General features: G+C 47.2%; 1 long non-coding RNA gene across 1 annotated transcript; it reads right to left on the bottom strand.

Moving 5' to 3' along the window:
• Positions 1–995: 995 nt before the first annotated feature.
• LOC309830006 lies at positions 996–6,306 on the bottom strand. The gene is made up of 3 exons (XR_014297453.1): positions 6,104–6,306; positions 5,312–5,587; positions 996–1,217 (listed from the first exon to the last, which is right to left on the bottom strand). It is a non-coding gene; the product is annotated as an uncharacterized lncRNA (long non-coding RNA).
• Positions 6,307–20,895: the final 14,589 nt, after the last annotated feature.

Genomic DNA, 20,895 nt, shown 5'->3' with positions numbered 1-20,895 from the left:
TACGCAGTGCAGTCAGACCCTTGGGAGGAGAAGTGGTCTGCCACCCATGGAAGTGTGCGATCTCCGGGAAGCCAAAGGAGGAGACTGTCAAGAAGGGAGTGGTCTAATGTACAGAGCCAAAAAAAAAAAAAAAAAAAGAAGGGAGTAGTCAACAGAATCAAGCACTGCAGAGAGAACAGCACAAGCTGAAGCTGGAGCTGTGCTAATGGGAGTGTAAGGTTAGGGGATGGTTATCACTCGGTTCACTGGTGAGAGGGGGTCAGTATCCTGATACAGTGCATTGAGGAGTGAACAGAAGGTGAGGTGGGAAGGCAACAAGGCCAGGCTCCATCTCAAGGGCAGGACAAGGTACATAGGCACCTGGGAGTATTTGAAAGAAAAGTGTAGTAAAGCTCAAATCAAAACAGTAGAAGAGGAAAGACAAGAGTCACAAAAAAGGGTGAAGTGACATCCCTGCCAACTGAAACTGATTAGGGTCTGTCTAGAGATTGGAATGGAGAAGGAAGAGGAAGCATCTTTGTTGAATTTGTAGACTTGTGTTATAATTATGTATTCATACATCCCGGCCACCTGTCTGGAGTGAGTGCAAAGGCTCAGGGAAAAGTTAGTAAGGCTCGGCCTGGCCTCTGCAGTGGAGAGGACCGTACTCCACAAGGAAAGGCCTGTCCAAGCCTGTCTCCCCATCACTGAAACAACTGAATGCTTCCAGTTCCTCTGCATGTTCCTTCCAGAGGGCTCCTGGGACCACCATGGCACCCATCCTCACCCCAACATAGGCCCTGGCCCAGGATGGCCTTCCATTTGGGATGTCTCCTCCCCCTTACTGTTGCCTTTAAAGCATCTGAGAAGGAGAAGTGGGTATGGGTGGAGAGGAAATTTGGTGATGGGTTGTACCCAACCCACCTGGGTACAAAAGTACCACCGGGACAAAGTACCACAAACTGGGGGACTTAAACAACAGACATTTATTGTCTCACAGTTCTAGAGGCTAGAAGTCCAAGATCAAGGTGTCAGCAAGGCTGGTCCTGAGGGAGAATCTCTTCAGGCCTCTCTCTCAGCTTTGGGGGTTGCTGGAGATCTCTGGTGTTCCTGGGCTTGTAGATACATCCCTCTGATCTCTGCCTCCATCTTCACATGGTGATTTCTGTGTCTTCACATCTTCTTTCTTCTGTGTGTGCCTGTCTCTGTGTCCAGATTTCCCCTTTTGATGAGGACACCTGTCACATTGGATTAGGACCCACACTTAGGACTTCATTTTAGCTTGATTATCTCTGTAAAGGCCTTATTTCCAAATAAGGTCACATTCACAGGTACTGAGGATTAGAATGCCAACATATTTTTTGGGGGGGACACATTTCAACCCATAACATGGGTATATGGGGGTTTGTTATACTCTGTTTATATATGGGGTGTATGCTCTCTACTTTTGTATACGTTTGAAATTTTCCATAATAAAATGTTAAATAAGCAAAACAAAACAAAACAACCCCCCCCATCCCCTTTCAACCCCTTTCTCAATTCAGCTTCATATCAAAATTCCTTCAGAGATGTCTCCTCCCACTGACTTGCCCCCTCTCTGCCCAGCTGTCTTGAACCTACTTCAAACAGGCTTTTTTTTAAAAAAAAACATTTTATTTTATATTAGAGTATAGCTGATTAGCAATGTTGTGATAGTTTCAGGTGCACAGCAAAAGGACTCGGCCATACATATACATGTATCCATTCTCCCCCAAACTCCCGTCCCATCCAGGCTGCCACATAACATTGAGCAGAGTTCCCTGTGCTATACAGTAGGTCCTTGTTGGTTAACCGTTTTAAATATAGCAATGTAGGGACTTCCCTGGTGGCGCAGTGGTTAAGAATCCACCTGCTAATGCAGGGGACACGGGTTCGAGCCCTGGTCCAGGAAGATCCCACGTGCCGTGGAGCAACTAAGCCCATGCGCCACAACTACTGAGCCTGAGCGCTAGAGCCCACGAGCCACAACTACTGAAGCCCGCATGCCACAACTACTGACGCCCGCGTGCCGCAACTACTGAAGCCCATGCGCCTAGAGCCCGTGCTGAGCAACAAGAGAAGCCACTGCAATGAGAAGCCCTTGCACTGCAATGAAGAGTAGCCCTCGCTCGCCACAACTAGAGAAAGCCCGCGCACAGCAATGAAGACCCAATGCAGCCAAAAATAAATAAATAAAGCAGTGTATACACGTCAATCCCAAACTCCCTGACTATCCCTTCCCCTCTGGTAACCATAAGTTTGTTCTCTAAGTCTGTGAGTCAAACAGGGAATTTCTACCAGTATCTATCTGTCAGGGTCCAGGCAGGGGGCAAAAATCATACAAGTGATTTGAACAGGGAAAATTTCAATACAAAGAATTATTAACGAGGTAAAAGATGGTTAACTAGTGGCTGGAATAAAAGAGAAGGCGTAACTGAGGTAGCAACCCAGCAGAGGCGAGCACCTCTGGGGCTGAGGTAAACGTGAATAAGGAAGGATTGGGAAGCTTAGGGCACGAGGCTCCACAAGGCTGAGGTTCAGATTTCTGACGTTAGGCCCCGGCTGGCACAAGAACACGGTATCCCCGTAAATGAAACAAAGGCGGAAGAATGCTGGGATGAGAATTACTGAATGTTTAAAAGTAAATTAATGACCAAAAACTATACACAACACGATACATAGGCATCTCTGGTTTTGGAGCCTGGTCACGGACATTTTGGGACAGGATGATAGCCGCCTGGGCCTCTACGGTGAAGTCCACGTGGTGTGAGCCTCCAGAAGGGCTTCCCGTTACCCATCCTGACAATGAACAAGTGCAAAGTGGGTGAGGGGCTGACCCAAACAGAGTCCTTCCACGAGGAAGAGGGGGTGTAGCCAAATGCACCAGAAACACGTTCTGGGTGTTTAAGTAAAACCATGTCATTCACGTCACATCCCAGCGACAGACTGCGTTACCTATAGACACTGGCTGTTACCCAGAAACACATGCCCCAAAGACCCCTGCACTTTCCAGGACTAAATGACACAGAGACCCTTGCTGCCACCCGGGCATTACCCACAGACCCTTGCTGCCGCCCGGGCATTACCCAGAGACCCTTGCTGCCTCCCGGGCATTACCCAGAGACCCTTGCTGCCACCTGGGCATTAGCCATAGACCCTTGAGTTGCCTAGGACTGCATAACCCACAGACCTTTGCTGTTGCCCAGGAAATACGATCCTGACAGGCAGTCAGAGATTCTCTCACTTTGGGCTTCTCTTTTTTTTCAAAGGTTACAATTAAGGGAACTGCATTCTAGGTTGTCCTTCCTTCCTTAAAATGTCGTTACAGCTTGGGCTCACGTATGGTCACACATACGGATAACTGCTTTACCTTTTTAATCACAAAATGAATAAATCCTTGTTATAAAAATCCACATAGTATGGATTATCTTTTATTAAATCGACTGTCTTATAAGAGGCAGGGGAAGAGAAGATAAGCAACCCAGTAGATCCCTAACACCTGATCATAGGGTAGACTAGAAAACGCAGAGAAAGCTCCTAGCCCGATGCATGGCACTCGGTCAGCATTCAATAATAATAGGCAATATCATTATCCTCAAGCCACAGGGGGGAGCTCGGGGAGAGGGACAGGAGTGAGGAGGGCTGACAGATTGTCAATGTAGTTATTGCCAGAGTCAGACAGAGGAGCCCAGGACCCAAATCTTCCCTGAGTTATGAAAGGAGCACAGAACAGGGAGCCCAACTGCATTTAGTTCTTCTGACTCCAAGTCATGTATGCAACACGTTTTCTTGCTGTAAAATGAAGCAGTGTATGGTCTCCGTGTCTCCTAGTTCTAACGTGTTAGCACCCCCCAGTCAGCTTCAGGGAACGTCCTTGCTCTGAATCCTGCATCCTGCCCGCCATGGTGTCTACAGTAAAAGGGGGTAGGTTCTTCCTAGTTGATTAAGCAACCAGAGCAACACAGACTAGAATTCTTCAACCCCTACCATATAACAGAATAAGTGGGGTTTTCTTTCTTTCTTTTTGCTCAATAACTGTGACAAGGGTCAACTCTGCCTACACTACATTATTTTATTTTTTAAAAGATATTTATTTATTTATTTGGCTGCATCAGGACTTAGTTGCGGCACACGGGATCTTTCGTTGCAGCGCACAGGCTTCTCTCTAGTTGTGGCGTGAGGGCTCCAGAGTGCACAGGCTCAGTAGTCACAGCACGCGGGCCCAGTTGCCCCACGGCATGTGGGATCTTAGTTCCCTGACCAGGGATCGAACCCGGGTCCCTAACCAGTTACTGGGGTGGGCAACCTGATCCAAGTTGGGCCAAGTTGTCCCTCAAATCTGGAATTGGGTTTGATATTCCAGCCTTACTCTAGGCCTGTCTTCAGAATGGAACACATTTTTAAAAAAAATTAGGAGCTGTAGTATGACCATCATCTATCCCTGCAACCTAAGCGGTGAGGAAAAAAAAGAAAATCAGATGTGCATAGAGCAGCAGAGAATGAAACAGGATGCCCTCAAGGCATGGAGGGGGTGCTGTGGTGTGCCAGCCAGATCCTCCGAGGGCCGGGGTGCCATTCCTCCAGCCATCGGCTGTGACAGCTCACAGCTGAGTTCTTCCCTGAGACTTGCCCTTTACTGAAGGGACCATGACCAAGGATATGACCTCCCTAGCGCAGTCCACCACCAACAACTGGTCCATGCAGGGGTACAAAGGGCTGGCCCCCTACCTTGATTCAGGACAACTCTGAAGGACCATCCCAGCTCCTGAGCTCCCTATGGAATTGGGTCAGGCTCCCAGCTGCATCGAAGTTCAACTTTTGTCCAGTGCAGCTTCTCTGATTTACTCAGAGGCTGCCCAATAAGCTGTCTGCATGCACGAATAAGAGACTCCAGCTTTGTTTCCCAGGGCGCCCAACCTAAGATAAGAGGCTTATAGTTGAAAGGGACTGGTGGTATAACTGATGGTTGCTATGACGATGCAGTAGTTCCTCCCAATAAGCATCTCTGCTTCCTTGCTGGCTCTAGTGTTGGGTCTTCCTAGATTAATGTTTACTAAATGGAACATAGTTTGAGGGAGATCAGGGTGGTAATCATTTCAGCCTCCAGCATAGCAGAGCAGGCCGGGGGAAAACTTTGCAAGGGAGGTAAAGTCTGGCCTTGGCACTTCATCCTTTTTTCGAACCTCCCTCACACAGCCCATCAGGTCCCCCCACCGTCCTAGGGCGGAGATGTGAGGTGCTTCACCCAGCCCAGCCGGCTTCTCTCTTTCAACAAGGACTGAGGGCCCACAAGGTGCGGGGCTCCTTCCCTTACCCATCTCGCCATCACAGTGCCCTGGACCAGCTCCCATCTCTGATCCCTGCAGTAGGCGACACACACGTGCATTAATTCCCACCAGCTGCATTTTTACCACGGTGCTTTCCCTTGGGTTCCTGTTCCTGGTCTCAAGGAATTTCCTCCTCTGGTGAGACAGCAGCTCAGTCCCCATTTAAAATCTGGAAAAGTCTCCAGGCTGAAGGCGGTGTAGACGCTCAGAGGCCCTCAGATGGGCTCCAGAAAAAAATTTCATCCAAACCTCTCGTATTGCCACTGAGGAAACAGAAGTATTTTAACCAATCCTGCAGGTCGGGACAGGCGGGTGGGGAAATGCTTTTCCAACGACTGAGAGGTTCGTTTCAATTTGATTCTCTCACCACCCAGCACCACACGCCTCCCGCCCTTTGGATGGTTTCCAGGCGTGAATTTGCTTCCAGGTGCGCAAGGGGCGCGGGGAAGGCGGGGCGCGGGCGGGTACCGTGGGGGAGGGGAGCGGGGGCGGGTGGGGGCCAGAGGAGCCGTTCTGGGGCCGGGGGCTGCCTGCGTGGCTGGGAGGTGGGGTGAAGGGGTGCAGGAGGGAGGTGGAGAGCGAGTGTGTGTTTGTGTGTGTGGTCCTCACCGCCCCCCCCACCCCCGTTCTCCTTCCTTCTAGAACCCCTTCGGGGGCGGGGCGAGTCTCCATCCCGGCCGCGACTTACGCGACACTTTTTTGGAGAAAGAGAGCTTCCTTAATTGAGGGCAGTGGGGTGACAGGCCGAATGGAAGGGGAGAGAGGCATTTCATCCTTACCGGGACATAGAGTTCGAAGAAGACCCGCCTCCTGCAGACCCGGAATTCGACCCCTCGAGAGTGGCTCGGGCCGCACCGGCACCCGGCCGGTGCGAGGACGCAGGTGGGCGCTGCGGGGTTTAGGGTGAGCGCGAGCAGAAAGGGGGAGGCGCATGAGGGGGCGCTGAACGGTCCACGGAGGCCCCGGCCGCCGCGGGACGCCAAACACGCAGCGCCGCGCGGACCTCGGGCGGGGAGGACCTCGTGCGCGGGTCAACCCCCAGGAAGCCGTGCGGCGCTTCCCGGGCGGGACTGGAGCGCACCCTGGCGGCCTCCCTCCTTATTGCAGCCCTTGCCCGCGTCCTCCCCGGGCGGACGCGGGGACCCGGGCAGGCGCCGCGAGAGCGTCCAGCAGCTTCCTACCAAGGCCTGTAGTCCCTTCGCGCTTAGGTTGCTACTGATCTGGCCTTAATTTAAAGAGAAAAGGGAGGAAGGGTCTTCCTTCCGACCCCTGTGTGAGAAAATGGAGAGGAATACACATACACTCCGGTGGGGTTCTCTAGACGTTTTTGGTTCAAGGACCACTTCGGGGTCAAAGATTCTAAAGCACATCTCCTGCTGCCGCCGTACAAAGTCTTAGGGCGCTTTTAATTGGACAGTCACTGAAAAGTTAGATTTGGCACTTGGGAATGGGGTTTCAGATACGTACAGAAAACAGAATAATGTTTTTACAAATTGTTGATTCGTTTGTGATTTGATTCTTTGAACGTTGCTTCTTAAACTGCCGGGAGGACCTTCGGGGTCAACTCAGAACCAGTATTGGAGAATACTTCTGATTCACCAGGCAGGAATTGTAAGGATCGTCAGTTTGTTTTAGGTTGAATCGATGGTACCAGGGACATTCTGGGACCTCGGAGTATTCTAGAACTGTGCCCACGTTGGGCTAGCGGTTGATAGAGTGCGGTTTATCACAGTAGTGTAAGACAGAAAGGGCTTCCGAATGGAACCGATTTAGTGACAAGACCCACCGCACCTGCATCATTTAGAAGAACGCACTTATTGGTCCATCGATACAGGGCTAGAAAGAAATAGATTTCACCTTCTTCCTTGGTCTCATAACATTTATTTTTCTGAAGTTCTAACTTAAACACTTTCTGTTACACTTTTAGCACACCATCTCTTGTTGCTTTTGGAAATGGAAGGCAATTTATCATTAACTTCTACATGATAAATTTCCAAATAATTGAAGACAATTATTAATTGTATGCGTTTCAACCTTCTTTCCTCCAGGTTAAATAATGAAAGTCTTTAACCTATCTTCACATCATGTATTTTCTGTCTCTTCTCTCTCTAGCTTTTTTCATCCATCTTCAAACATGAAACTGTACAATGATATATAATAATTATAATAATAATGCTCACAAAGAATATGTAAATTAAGCATCCCAAATGCCATCTTTATACATTGCATATATGTCTTCATATCCTTGGAGACAGTGGGAGACCAGCTCATATTGGAAGAATTCATAGTCCTAAGTTTTAGACCAAGTATATGTGGAAATAGCCACCCAACCACTCCCAGCACCCACGACGCTACTCCCTGCCTTCAGCTTGGAAATAGATTGGATATTGTTTATATAGCTGTTTCTCAAAACTGTTTTCAGGTCAAATAATATCTTCAGTTGAAATAAAACTCTGCTTTCCTAACTTGGGATTTTACTAAGACAATGAGGCAAATGCTGTGGGCTTTACCCAAGGGAGCTTTATGCTTTTTTTTGTTTTTTTGGAGCCTTATACTTTAGATACATAGTTGGAGAGTAAAAGTTTATAACACCAAAAAAAAAAAAAAAAAAAAGCCCTCATCTGTTTGGTTCATCCTGGGAAGTTTGTAGTTCATTACTAATTCATGGGGCAGCACACACCTACTCAGTGTCTAACTCTGCCTTGAGGTCTTTGTGTTATCCTTTGCCTCTTATCAATCGCTGTCTGTGGAGACAGCTCCAAAGAACAATGTCTGGGCATCTACCCTTTGCCCCAGAAACTCCCAGTTGGAGGATCCTGAAAGCAAACATGAAAAAAAAAAAAAAAGGTATTTAACCTAGCAAATGCCGCGCCGCCACCGCCGCCTCCCCCCATCCCTGCCCCGTTCTAGATGTTTCGTTGTCAAGGCACATATAAAACTTTCTTGATACTCTGGCACTTGTCACCCAAGAGTAGAATTTTGTCCTATGAAGTCAAAAAAAAACAAGAAAGAAAATGTATCCATTCAGTTTACCATTATGGAAAGTGCCGGGTGGATAGGGAAGAAGGAGAGTATATAGCTTCCCTTGTCCATAGCATTTGATTATAAAACATTTGGTAGGAAAAGTATAAGAAACTGCTACCTGAACATCTAAAGTTGTAACTCTGGTCCCCAGCTCAGCACCCTGTTTGCTTTCGTCATCCATCCCCGTTTGCAGCTATTTTCTCTTTGTCTTTGGGCTGTTTTGCTGCTCGTCAGTTAGCTCCGCAGGGCAGTCAGCACCTCAGCATCAGTCCTCTGCCTGGCATAGCGGCAGAGCCCTCTCAGAAGCTGTGTTCAGGGTAGGACCAGGTCTCATTTGTTCTTCTGGCAGTCTCTGCACCCTGTGTTCCCTCTTCCACGGATCTCCTCCAGTTCCCACAGGGAATGAGTCAGTAGTCTCCAGTCCACATGTAATCTACGTTATGCCATGTGTCCGAAATGTACTATATTTTTTGACAAGCCACCAAATCCTTTCCAAGAATGTTCTGAAATCGAGTACGAAGTGAGAAGTGGCAGTGCAAGAAGGGACAAACCTGACCTCGGCTGGGCTCTGCCACGTACTAGATGGGTCACTCTGGACTGAACACAGTGTCCAGATCTGTGGTGGAGCATAATACTCCTTCCCTCGTTAGGAATGATGCGGCATGTGAAGATTAAGTGAGATCATAATGGCCAACATTTATTGAGCACTAGCTATGCCCAGCATGGGTCTTAGAACTTTGTGCAGTGAATCATTTAATCAATGAGATAATGCCAGTAGGGTGCCTGTCTTGGCGTCCTACACAAAATAAATGGTAGATAAAAATAGCATGAAAAATTTATTCAGTGAGAAAAGAGACTATAGATAGAAAACGTCTTAATGCTTCTTTAGCCTATTGGAAATGCAATTTATGTACACAGTCAAAACTCCTCTGTTTTACTGTGTGAAAACTGACATATAAGGTTCAAAGGTTGCAATTTTAACTGCTTTTTAAGCTTCTTGGTGTGATGTATTTTAAGTTTAAGAATGTGTCAAGTTATTGTAAGCTGCATACATTTCATTTGAATGTTTATATTTTGGCATTACTGAATTAAAATGCATAAGTATTTTTAAAAATTGAGCTACATACTTAAAACTTATTGTAGGATTAAAGAAAATACTTATATTTAATTTAACTTTATTTTTATATAAATAATTTTATAAAATATGTAATACTTAGCACAGTTTTGATATAGTATGTGCTCAATTGCAGCTTAGCTGTTATTATCCCTATTACTAGCTGGACCTCTGAAATAATAGTCAAAATAAAAATGTCCATGAGAGAAATAACTTATTTTAAATATTCTTGACTATTCTTCAGGTACATTCTTTCAGCCGCCTGAGCTTTCTCAGGCAGACATTTTAAAGGGCTTGGGGTCCCCATCCTAGGGACAGCCTTGAGCTGCTGGAAACATGCTAGTGTTTGTTCAAGTCTCTTAGTGTGGGGAGGTGGCTGAAATTGATTGTGCTAAAAGCTGCAGTTCTTGCAGGCCAAGGTTGAGGTCTAGTGGAGAAGAGGACTCAGAGGAACCTGACTGAAGTTTGGTGGAGGACAATCTTTGTCACCTTCCGTAGCAACTGTGCAGAGCTGCCTCTGTCCTTTTGTGGATGATGGTCCCTATTGGTGGACAGTTGAGTACGGTGTGGTGAAGGTTTCATAAACCCAAGCTATTTTCAAGAAAACAAATATTAAATGGAAATTGGTTTTTCAAAAATGATTAATGCAGCATATAAAGAAATGGTATAATAATCAATCTGAGGTTGGGTTGTGTTTTGTTTTTTGTTTTTTTAAGAATCCTGAACTATTATCCCTTTCCTAGGACTAACCTTGTAAAAATGTGTGTGACGAACTGTTTATTACCTAAGATGCCATGGCCTGATGCTTGGGTTTCAATCCTGGTTCTGACACTGATGACCTACATGGTTGTGACATGTAAGTTATCAGTGCCAGATGACTCTGTGTCTCTTTGTCTGCATCTGTAAAATGGGATAATAATCTCATAGGGTTGTTGTGAAATTTAAGCTAATGAGTCCATGTAAAGCCCTTAATAACTGTTAACTAGTTTAATCCAACTTTTTCTCACCTCCCACACCCAGGCCTAGAGAAGTCTTGGGAAGGACCAAGGATGACTATGTGCTTTTGTACCTTTAGTGTACAATATCTGTCCTATTTCTGTATCTTAAAAAGTTCTCCAGCATTCACTGATGATTTCACAGGTACCTATTCCCTAAACCCCTTGCTGATCCCACTGACTTGCCATTAGCATCCTATGTGTATTTTCCATTATAGAATTAACTTTAGCTCTCCATTCATTACAGTTTGGGGTTCTTGTCTAATCTTGGCTACTCATCTTTTGACCCCCACCAACTCAGTAAACCTTTAAGCATTTGCTGAGGGTCTCACCTCATGTGGGATACACAAGCGGGGTGAGATGAAGTTTTCTTTCACAGAGAATATACAGTTCCATTATGGCTGCTAGCTTTCCAAGCTCTATCAAGTGCCAAAAGGTCTAGCAGAGGTAATTGCTTTGTTTTTAATACATGTCCTGGAAACCTAGAGGAGTCAGAATCTTCAGGGAAGGAGGAGTGGGCTTGAGGTAAGTCTTCAAGGATGCTTAGAGTTTGATAGATGGCCTTGGCAGGAGACAGGTGCCTGGGGAGACTGGAGAGCCAGCCTTGCCTGTGGGGAGAGAATTCCGATTTGGGGTTGGATGGGTAGGGCGGGACCAAATTATGGTGGACTTTGGAAACTGATCATGTCTTTAGATGTGATAAGAGAGGAAATGGAGAGGCCCTGTGTATCTTTTCTTTTTTAAATTAATTAATTAATTAATTAATTTTTGGCTGCGTTGGGTCTTCGTTGCTGCGTGTGGGCTTTCTCTAGTTGCGGAGAGCGGGGGCTACTCTTCGTTGCGGTGCGCAGGCTTCTCACTGCGGTGGCTTCTCTTGTTGCGGAGTGCGGGCTCTAGGCGTGCGGGCTTCAGTAGTTGTGGTGCGCGGGCTCAGTTGCTCCGTGGCATGTGGGCTCTTCCCCAGCTAGGGCTCCAGCCTGTGTCCCCTGCGTTGGCAGGAGGATTCTTAACCACTGTGCCACCAGGGAAGTCCTAGCCCTGTGTATTTTAAACAAAGTCGTAGGTAAATACAGCCCCTACTAAAAGAACCTGCGTTAGGATAATAAAATCAGTGGAATCAATACAGCCTGGGAATTTTTCATGAAAAGCAACTTTTAAGTGTTTATTAACATCTCAGTTTTTGTCCTTAATCAGTAGGAATTGTAAGTGGAATTGAACTTGTGACACGTTGTATTCTCTCTCCACCTCATGAAAAAAAATGCTAACCTCCAATCCCAGTGGCACCTGGCATTGATCTTTCTTTCATGGTGACATTCCCTCTGTGAATTAGGAACCCAGTACATTCTCCCTTTCAAGAACACAGCAATGCATTTGTTCACTAAATATTGATATTCTGCTACATGCTGGATACAGTATTAAGGGCTACAAATAAACAGAGAAGTACAATAAATTCTTGTTTTTGTGGGTTTACTGTCTTGTTGAAAATTGACATCTATATAAATACAAAAATAGAGTAGCCCAGGGACTTCCCTAGTGGTCCAGTGGTAAAGAATCTGCCTTCCAATGCAGGGGATGTGGATTCAATCCCTGGTCGGGGAACTAAGATCCCACATGCCGTGGGGCAACTAAGCCCACACGCCACAACTACTGAGCCCACACACCTCAATGAGAGAGAAGTCCGCGAGCTGCAACAAGAGCCTGCGCGCTGCAACAAAAGATCCTGCATGCCGCAACTAAGACCTGAGGCAGCCAAAAATTAAAACAACAAAAAAAAGAGTAGCCCAGGGGTTGGCAGACTTTTTCTATAAAAAGCCAGATAGTAACTATTTTAGACTTTGTGGTCATACCGTCTATTCAACTCTGTCACTGTAGCGTGAAAAGCACCCGTGGACCCTAGCTAACTAAGTACACGAGTGTTGCTGTGTTCCAATCAAATTTACTTATGGACTGAAATATAAATTTCATATAATTTTCATGTGTCATGAAGTATTCTCCTTTTGATTTTTGCTCACTGCTTAACAATGTAAAAGATACACCTAGTTTGCAGGCCATACAAAAATCAGTGGCAGGCTAGATTTGGCCCACGGGCCCCGTTTCGTTGACTCCTGGAGTGAGCTCCTGGAGTGGGCTATGACAGACCTCGTACGTACAAAATGCTACAGAATACAGAGCAGGCAGGGGTTAACTATTTCTGCAGGACGGAGGTAGGATTGAGAATGCTTCCAGGAGGAGGGGAATTTGACAGAGGCTTTGACAGTTAAGTATTTGCTTGCCTGGGGTCAGTTGAAGGGGGTGGAGTATATGGACCAGTGGGGAGCTGATTCCAGGCTCCTTGAGCAAAGGCATAAGGACAACAAGGCCTACAGGGCCTGGCGTATTCGGAACCTTGACCGGTTTGCTGTGGCCTGAGCTTGGGTAACAGGAAGCAGGAGACTGGCCCGAAGCAGGCAGAGAAATTGGGCCAAGTTTTGTGAAGGGCCTTTATTGCCATGCCAGAGCGTTTGGGTTTTATTTCATAGGCAGTGGAAACCTTGGAAGTTTCCCAGCAGAGAAGTGATTCAAAGCGTATCAGTGTTTTAGACATTCCAGGGCAGGGGCATGGGGGCCAGGTTAGAGAAGGGGGCCCAGGAGCATTTAGTGGTCGGGTTATAGGCAGGCCGGGTAGGATCCGGGAGTGTGGGCCATCCCCAGATGGTGGGTTGTGGGCACTGCCAGATGGAAAAGAGGCTTTAATGGAGTCCAGGGAGCGAAGCCAAACGCTGAGAGCCAGAAACAGCCTGGAAGGCACTGCCTGGCAGGACTAGGGGGGCAAGGTATTGGGAGAGATGAGACCAAGAGATGGAGGGGGCGGGAACGGGCAGAGATGGTCCACTAGTTCCTGCAAGAGCCGGACAGGACCTTTGGGGAAAAGATCTCATTTTTTCTTATAAAAACAACACTTAATAACTGTAAAAAAGTAAAACAGCACAGAGATCCATACGGTCCTCCCTCTGGACCTCTCTCCTCCCACACCTGGGGGCAGTAACTGTTCCCAATGGGGTACGTGTCCTCCCCAGCTCTCTGTTCTACGCTCATGCAAACATAGATCATGTCTTCTTAAATAAAAAGGGAAAGCGTACATATTTGTATGCAATTTACTTTTACTGAAAATATCTATGTTGCAGACATCTCTGCTGTCAGCACGTATATATCTACCACGTTCTTTTTAACAATTTTGTCAGTTTTCAGAGCATGGATGTACCATAATTTATCTGTGGACGGGCGTTCACGTTGTTGCCGTCCATCTAGGCTTTTAGATAAGGCCACAGCACACACACAGTGAATGCGCGTGAACCCTTGCAGTGGGATCTCGGGCTCGGGTTTGCCTGTACAGTTTGCTCGGCGCCGCTGGATTAGGGCAGGAGGCCAGTGCGGCCAACAGGGGCTGCCCTGACCACTTACATTTGGGCAGAAAAATGGGCCTTGACTGGAGTGAGGCATATGCAGTAGAACCAGTAGGACCTGGCACGGCAGATAAGGTAGTAGCAGGAAGTTTAAAAATGGGTAAAAGTGTTCTAGTTCATCAGCAAATCCCACTGGCTTTATCTTCAGAATTAATCCAGAGCCGGTCCGTTTCTTCCTCCCCCCACCCCAAAGCCCATCCTGATCTCGACCCCCTCCCGCCCCTGCACTAGGGAAACAGTCCCCAGAGCAAATGGAATGATCCCTTTAAAATGTAAGTGAGACCAGGCTACGTCTCACCTCAGAATCCTTCACCGGCTTCCCAGCCACTCAGAATTAAGTCCAGCTCCCCACCGAGACCTCCAGGGCCCCGAGGGTGCTTGCCCTTATTGCTCCTGCGCCATCCCATCTAAACAGCCCCCCAAGGCTTCCCCGGTGGCGCGGTGGTTAAGATTCCGCCTGCCAGTTCAGGGGACACCGGTTTGAGCCCTGGTACCGGAAGATACCACATGCCATGGAACAACTAAGCCCGTGAGCCACGACTACAGAGCCTGCGCTCTAGAGCCCGCGAGCCACAACTACTGAGCCCGCGAGCCACAACTACTGAAGCTCGCGTGCCTAGAGCCTGTGCTCCGCAACAAGAGAAGCCGCCGCAATGAGAAGCCCGTGCAATGAAGAGAAGCCCCCGCTCGCTGCAACTAGAGAAAGCCCGTGGGCAGCAACAAAGACCCAATGCAGCCAAAAATAAATAAAAATAAAAATAAATTTATGTAAAAAAGTAGGCATGGGCTTCCCTGGTGGTGCAGTGGTTGAGAATCTGCCTGCCAATGCAGAGGACACGGGTTCGAGCCCTGGTCTGGGAAGATCCCACATGCCGCGGAGCAACTGGGCCCGTGAGCCACAGCTACTGAGCCTGCGCGTCTGGAGCCTGTGCTCTGTAACAAGAGAGGCCGCGACAGTGAGAGCCCCGCGCACTGCGATGAAGAGTGGCCCCCACTCGCCGCAACTAGAGAAAGCCCTCGCACAGAAATGAAGACCCAACACAGCCTAAATAAATAAATTAATTAATTAAAAAAAAAGTAGGCATGCATTAAATACTAATAGAAAAAACAAAAACAAAAAGACTGGCGAGTATGCACCTAAAGTCACGAGTAGGATTTTGTTCATAACTGTTCCCTCCTCCACTGACAACTCAGAGGGTTGCCATGGGCATTTGGGATCTTGTATACCAATAGAATACGATGTTCATTGCCTTCTGTTGAAACGTAACAATATCTTTCATTGGTTAGCATTTTACAATTTACACCACATTTCTTCATGCATGATTTACCAAATATTTACTGAGTGAGTGAATTTTCTCATTGGATCACAGCATCCTTTTGAGACAGGCCAGCAAAACCACATCACCATCTGATGGGGATGAAGGGCTTTTCCAAGGTCACCCTGCTAATGAAGGGCAGACCCAGGACCGTAACCCAGGTCTTCTGACTCTTGTGAGGACACATTCCAAATCCAGCTCCTGTGACGCGCCTCCGTGTCTGACCAAGTAACCACGTAAGAAATTATAGCCTTTCTTCCCCTTCTAGTTGGGGATCCATTCTAAGATAGCATCCAGCTTTGAGGTGAGTAGGAGAATAGTTCAAAGGTGGAGGCTGCTCTCTCTGGAGTCTTAAAATAGGTCATAGAGGCTTCTTGGCTATTTATATATTCATAAACTGGTATTCCTCAGATGTAAAAATGGAGGCTAATTTTTAAGGAGAGTGAAATGGGGTCAAGGACACCGATACGAAGGCTTCCTGGAAGCTGAAGGCGTGGCCAGGTCCCACGTGATTCCTCGCACTTGAAGAAACTCGACAGCAGCTGGTCTCATCTGGTAAAGGGCTCTGGATTACTGCGCAGTAGGACAGGGGATGAATTTTACCCTTTAAAATGTAGTATCTTTTTAGTATGTGCCAAACTGCAATACTGATGGTTGAATTTGGGGTCTTAAGTGAATAGTGGGAGTTTAAGAGCTACTGTCTTGCCCTTGTTTTGTTGCTGCCTTCATGCTTACTTATCTGGGAATGTTTTCTCTTTTCTCTTTATGCTTCCCTTTGCTCCACGTTTTCTGACTCTCCTCAAGTTGATGGGTTTCTCCTTTGTTAATCAAGAAGAGCCATGAGAAGTAGAGTGAGAACTGGGCCTGGAGCCAGAGGGTCTGACTGGAGCCTGGGCAGGTCCTGGAATCCACAGGCTTCGCATTCAGAGCCTGGAAGATTGTCAGGCATTCTGTGATCCTCAGCCATCGGGGAGGGTGCTTTCCTAACTCACCTCATGGGTGTTTCCAGCATCAGATCAGATCATGGGTGAAAACTATTAAATGATGCAGCAATGGCAGTTCTGAAATAAGATACTAGTCACATATTCAGAACCTAATATTCAGAACCTGATTTTTATCTTAAAATTATCTTAAAATGCACCTTCCCTGATTTGATGTCAAAACGTTTACAAGCTTTTTGGCCATTTGGAAAGGCCAGCATAATCCTGAGCTGAATAAAATAGACACATAACCTCGACAGCTGACACAACCTAAGATGTCATGTAATGTTTTACGCTTTTAAAAAACCGACAGGAATAGCATCAAGGGAAAGAGGCCCAACAAAGAGCTGCAAGTGTCATCTACTCCACTGTAGCTTGTACTAAATTTATATGTGATAACTTGATTTTCTGTAAAAATCCGAATTAATATACTTAGGATCTTCTGTTTCTTTGAGTGAACATTTATAAATGAACCAGAAATTAATTTTTAAATTTTACCTTTTCTCTCCTTTGGCAGTAATTTCTCATGGCTTTGGTGATGGCTGACAGCTCCCACCTTTCTATCTCTGGCTGGAACCTCTCCTCTCGTGCACCCCGCTGCCTTCTCAGCATCCCTGTGTCCACATCTGTCTCGGGCCATCCCAATCCGCATGTCTCATCTTGCCTTTCAGTCCTGCTCTCTCTGTTGAGTGCAACTCCAGCCCCTGTCACTCAGGCCCAAACCCTTACAATCATCCTTTCTTTCTCTTCTTCTTTCACCCCAGAACCCATCTATCACGAGATGCCGTTGGCTCTGCGTTAAAATAAATGCAGAATCCGTCTCTCCTCACCACCTCTATTGCTGCCAGACAGTTGGAGCCACCCTCATCTCGCATCTGAAATACTGCCAGAGTGCCTCACCCTATATAACCTTTTGTTTCCTAAAATCTATTCTCAACACAGCAGCCGGAGTGATGCCCTGTCCCTACCTTGCAATGGCTCCTCCTTTCCCTCCGTTAAAGCCAGCATCCTTACAATGGATTCTAAAGTCGCAAGTGGGGACTCCCTTTGTGCCACAGTGGATAAGACTCAGTGCTCCCAATGCAGGGGGCCTGGGTTCGATCCCAGGTCAGGGAACTAGATCCCATATGCATGCCACAACTAACCGGTGGGCTTTAGACAGATCTATTGGCAGGGGAGATAGAGGGGGAAATAGAAGGAGGCAAGGATGTGTGGGACATTTGGTCTTTTTTTAAAAATAAATTTATTTATTTATTTTTGGCTGCGTTGGGCTTTCGCTGCTGCATGCGGACTTTCTCTAGTTGCGGTGAGCGGGGGCTGCTCTTCGTTGCGGTGCGCGGGCTTCTCATTGCGGTGGCTTCTCTTCGTTGCGGAACACAGGCTCTAGGCACGTGGGCTTCAGTAGTTGTGGCTCGAGGGCTCTAGAGCGCAGGCTCAGCAGTTGTGGCACCGCAGGGGCTTAGCTGTGTCACCAGGGAAGTCTGTGTCAGCAGGCAAGTCCCGACATTTGGTCTTGAAGAAAAAAAGTGATTTATTTTTCCCGACATTTCAGTTATTGGAATTAGTAAATCAAAAATTCTAAAACTTCAGATAAACAGAAATTCCTTTAGGATTGAGGAGGGGAGCAAGGCGTATTCCTAATTGGGATCCCATGCACTTTAGATGATCCCACGGACTATGTGAAGTTTTGTGTGTGTGCATCTTGTGCATGTTTGTGGAGAGTGTGCCAGAGCCCTCACTGAAGTCTTGGACACAAAAAGTTAGGGGCCCCTGGCTCAGGACAGCCCCAAATGTGTCTGCTGAATGCTGCTGACTTCTTGCCACCTGGATGCCTGTGAGAGTTGCTGTTGGCCCTTTCTGACTCCAGTTCCCCACTTTAAAATGGTGCATGGGACTTCCCTGGTGGCTCAGTGGTTAAGAATCCGCCTGCCAATGCAGGGGACACAGGTTCGAGCCCTGGTCCGGGAAGATCCCACATGCCGCAGAGCAGCTAAGCCCGTGCGCCACAACTACTGAGCCTGTCCTCTAGAGGACGCGAGCCACAACTACTGAGCCCGTGCGCCACAACTACTGAAGCCTGTGCACCCTAGAGCCCGTGCTCCGCAACAAGAGAAGCCACTGCAGTGAGGGGCCCGCGCGCCGCAACGAAGAATGGCCCCTGCTCGCCGTCAACTAGAGAAAGCCCGCGCACAGCAACAAAGACCCAATGCAGCCAAAAATAAATAAATACATTTATAAAAATAAAAACAAAAAGTGGTGCAGTAACTTTCTCAAGACTAATTTTGTGAGGAGGTGCAGCAAAGGGTATGCGCTCAGGCTCAGGAAGCTGATGGCCTGGGTTTGAATAGTGGTCCAGCCAGTCCCTGCTGTGTGACTCTGGACTGTTACTTCACCTCTCCGAGCCTCAGTTCCTCATCGCAGAGCGGGGATAAGTCATTGCTGAACAAGGTAATTCACACAAAGACTCACACTGTTCTGTGGCTCATGGTAAGCTTGAATATACAATAGGGCTGTCATCACTAATAATGTGATACTGGGGCAAAATATCCTGTAGAAAGGATTTGTATTTCAACCTGGAAGATAACTGAATATTGCATTATAGCATGAGGGGTGAAGGGGCTCCTCAGCAGGGTGCGCCTCGGTTCTGGAAACTTTACAATTAATCCTGTTAGTGTCACAGAGGACTGTACTGTGCCAATGGTGTGACTCTGGGAGTTCAGACTTCAGTCAAAATCTGAGTCAGAAGATTTGGTTCCTGAAAGCCTTTTAAAAATTAGGTAGAGGGCTTCCCTGGTGGCGCAGTGGTTTAAAATCTGCCTGCCAATGCAGGGGACACGGGTTCGAGCCCTGGTCCGGGAAGATCCCACATGCCGCGGAGCAACTAGGCCCGTGAGCCACAATTACTGAGCCTGCGCGTCTGGAGCCTGTGCTCTGCAGCAAGAGAGACCGCGATAGTGAGAGGCCCGCGCACCACGATGAAGATTGCCCCCACTTGCCGCAACTAGAGAAAACCCTCGCACAGAAACGAAGACCCAACACAGCCATAAATAAAATAAAAAAAAAAAAAAAAAAAAAAATTAAAAAAAAAAAAATTAGGTAGAAATATGTGTAAAATAGGAAGTACAGCATACTTTTCCCCAATGATACAGACAATGTACTTTGTACCCTTTTCAGTGATTTTTAGAATGTTTACATTGATCATATCATTGATCAAGAAATACTTTTGGGGACTTCCCTGGTGGTCCAGTGGTTAAGAATCTGCCTTCCAATGCAAGGGATGCGGGTTCGATCCCTGGTTGGGTAACTAAGATCCCACGTGCCGCACCGCAACTACTGAGCCTGCACGCCACAACTACTGAGCTCGTGTGCTGCAACTAAGACCCAACGCAGCCAAATAAATAAATAAATATTAAAAAAAAAAATACTTTTGGAATTTTTCTTAAAAAGAACACTCGGGCTTCCCTGGTGGCACAGTGGTTAAGAATCCACCTGCCAATGCCGGGGACACAGGTTCGAGCCCTGGTCTGGGAAGATCCCACATGCCGTAGAGCAACTAAGCCTGTGCCCAACTACTGAGCCTCTGCTCTAGAGCCTGCGAGCCACAACTACTGAAGCCCAAGTGCCCTAGAGCCCGTGCTCCACAAGAGAAGCCACCGCAATGAGAAGCCCACACACCGCAACAAAGAGTAGCCCCCACTCGACACAACTAGAGAAAGCCCGTGCACAGCAACGAAGACCCAACGCAGCCAAAAAAAAAAAAATGACTCAGTCAATAGGTATACCTCGTTTTCCTACTACAGACAGCTCCTCGTGTGCCTTTCTTGGACAACCAGAGCAGATATATACTCGACAGTCTTTGTGGCAAGCGAGATTGGGCTCAGAGTGTCAGTTTCACGATAAACCTTTGGTGTCAGTAGAAGCACACAGAAAGCAGTATGGGTTTTTCACCTCCCACTATTCCTCTCTGTTTCTCCTGGCAGACTCTGCAAGTGAGCCCCAAATAGGATATTACAAAAATATATTAATGCGTAGATAAAAGATGGGAAAGCCGAATTAATTTAAAAGCCCGATAAATGTCCTCTTTAATGACAGTGCTTTATAGGGAGATGGCTGTTCAATTTTCCTCACAACACCGCCATACCGTCGTAATTTGTATGTGTTTTTATAGGATCATTGATTCATTTAGCAAAAATATGTTGAGCCCTTGTGGAGCAGCCTTGTATTGATAGCTGCGTAGGAGGCCCATGGCATGAGGTGTAGGGCCAGGTCACAGAGTCTGATGTAAGCTGAACCCTGGACCTTGGGGAACAAGAGATTAAGACCTGGAGAAATGGAATGATTTTCCCAGGACCTCCTGACTTCAGCCTCTAGGTTTTTCTTCTAGACTATGCCCATTGTATTCTTCTTTTTTAAATTAATTAATTTTTTATTTTTGGCTGCATTGGGTCTTCATTGCTGCGTGCGGGCTTTCTCTAATTGTGGTGAGTGGGGGCTACTCTTCGTTGCGGTGCGCAGGCTTCTCATTGCGGTGGCGTCTCTTGTTGCGGAGCACGGGTTCTAGGGCACGCATGCTTCAGTAGTTGTAGCATGTGGGGTCTAGAGCACAGGCTCAGTAGTTGTGGTGCACGGGCTCAGTTGCTCCACGGCATGTGGGATCTTCCCGGACCAGGGATCGAACCTGTGCCCCCTGCACTGGCAG

This window comes from Grampus griseus (assembly GCF_964374135.1).
Source record: "Grampus griseus genome assembly, chromosome: 11".
Classification (NCBI taxonomy): Eukaryota; Metazoa; Chordata; class Mammalia; order Artiodactyla; family Delphinidae; genus Grampus; species Grampus griseus.
Note: the sequence above shows the minus strand (reverse complement) of the source record. Positions and strands in the feature narration are given on the sequence as shown.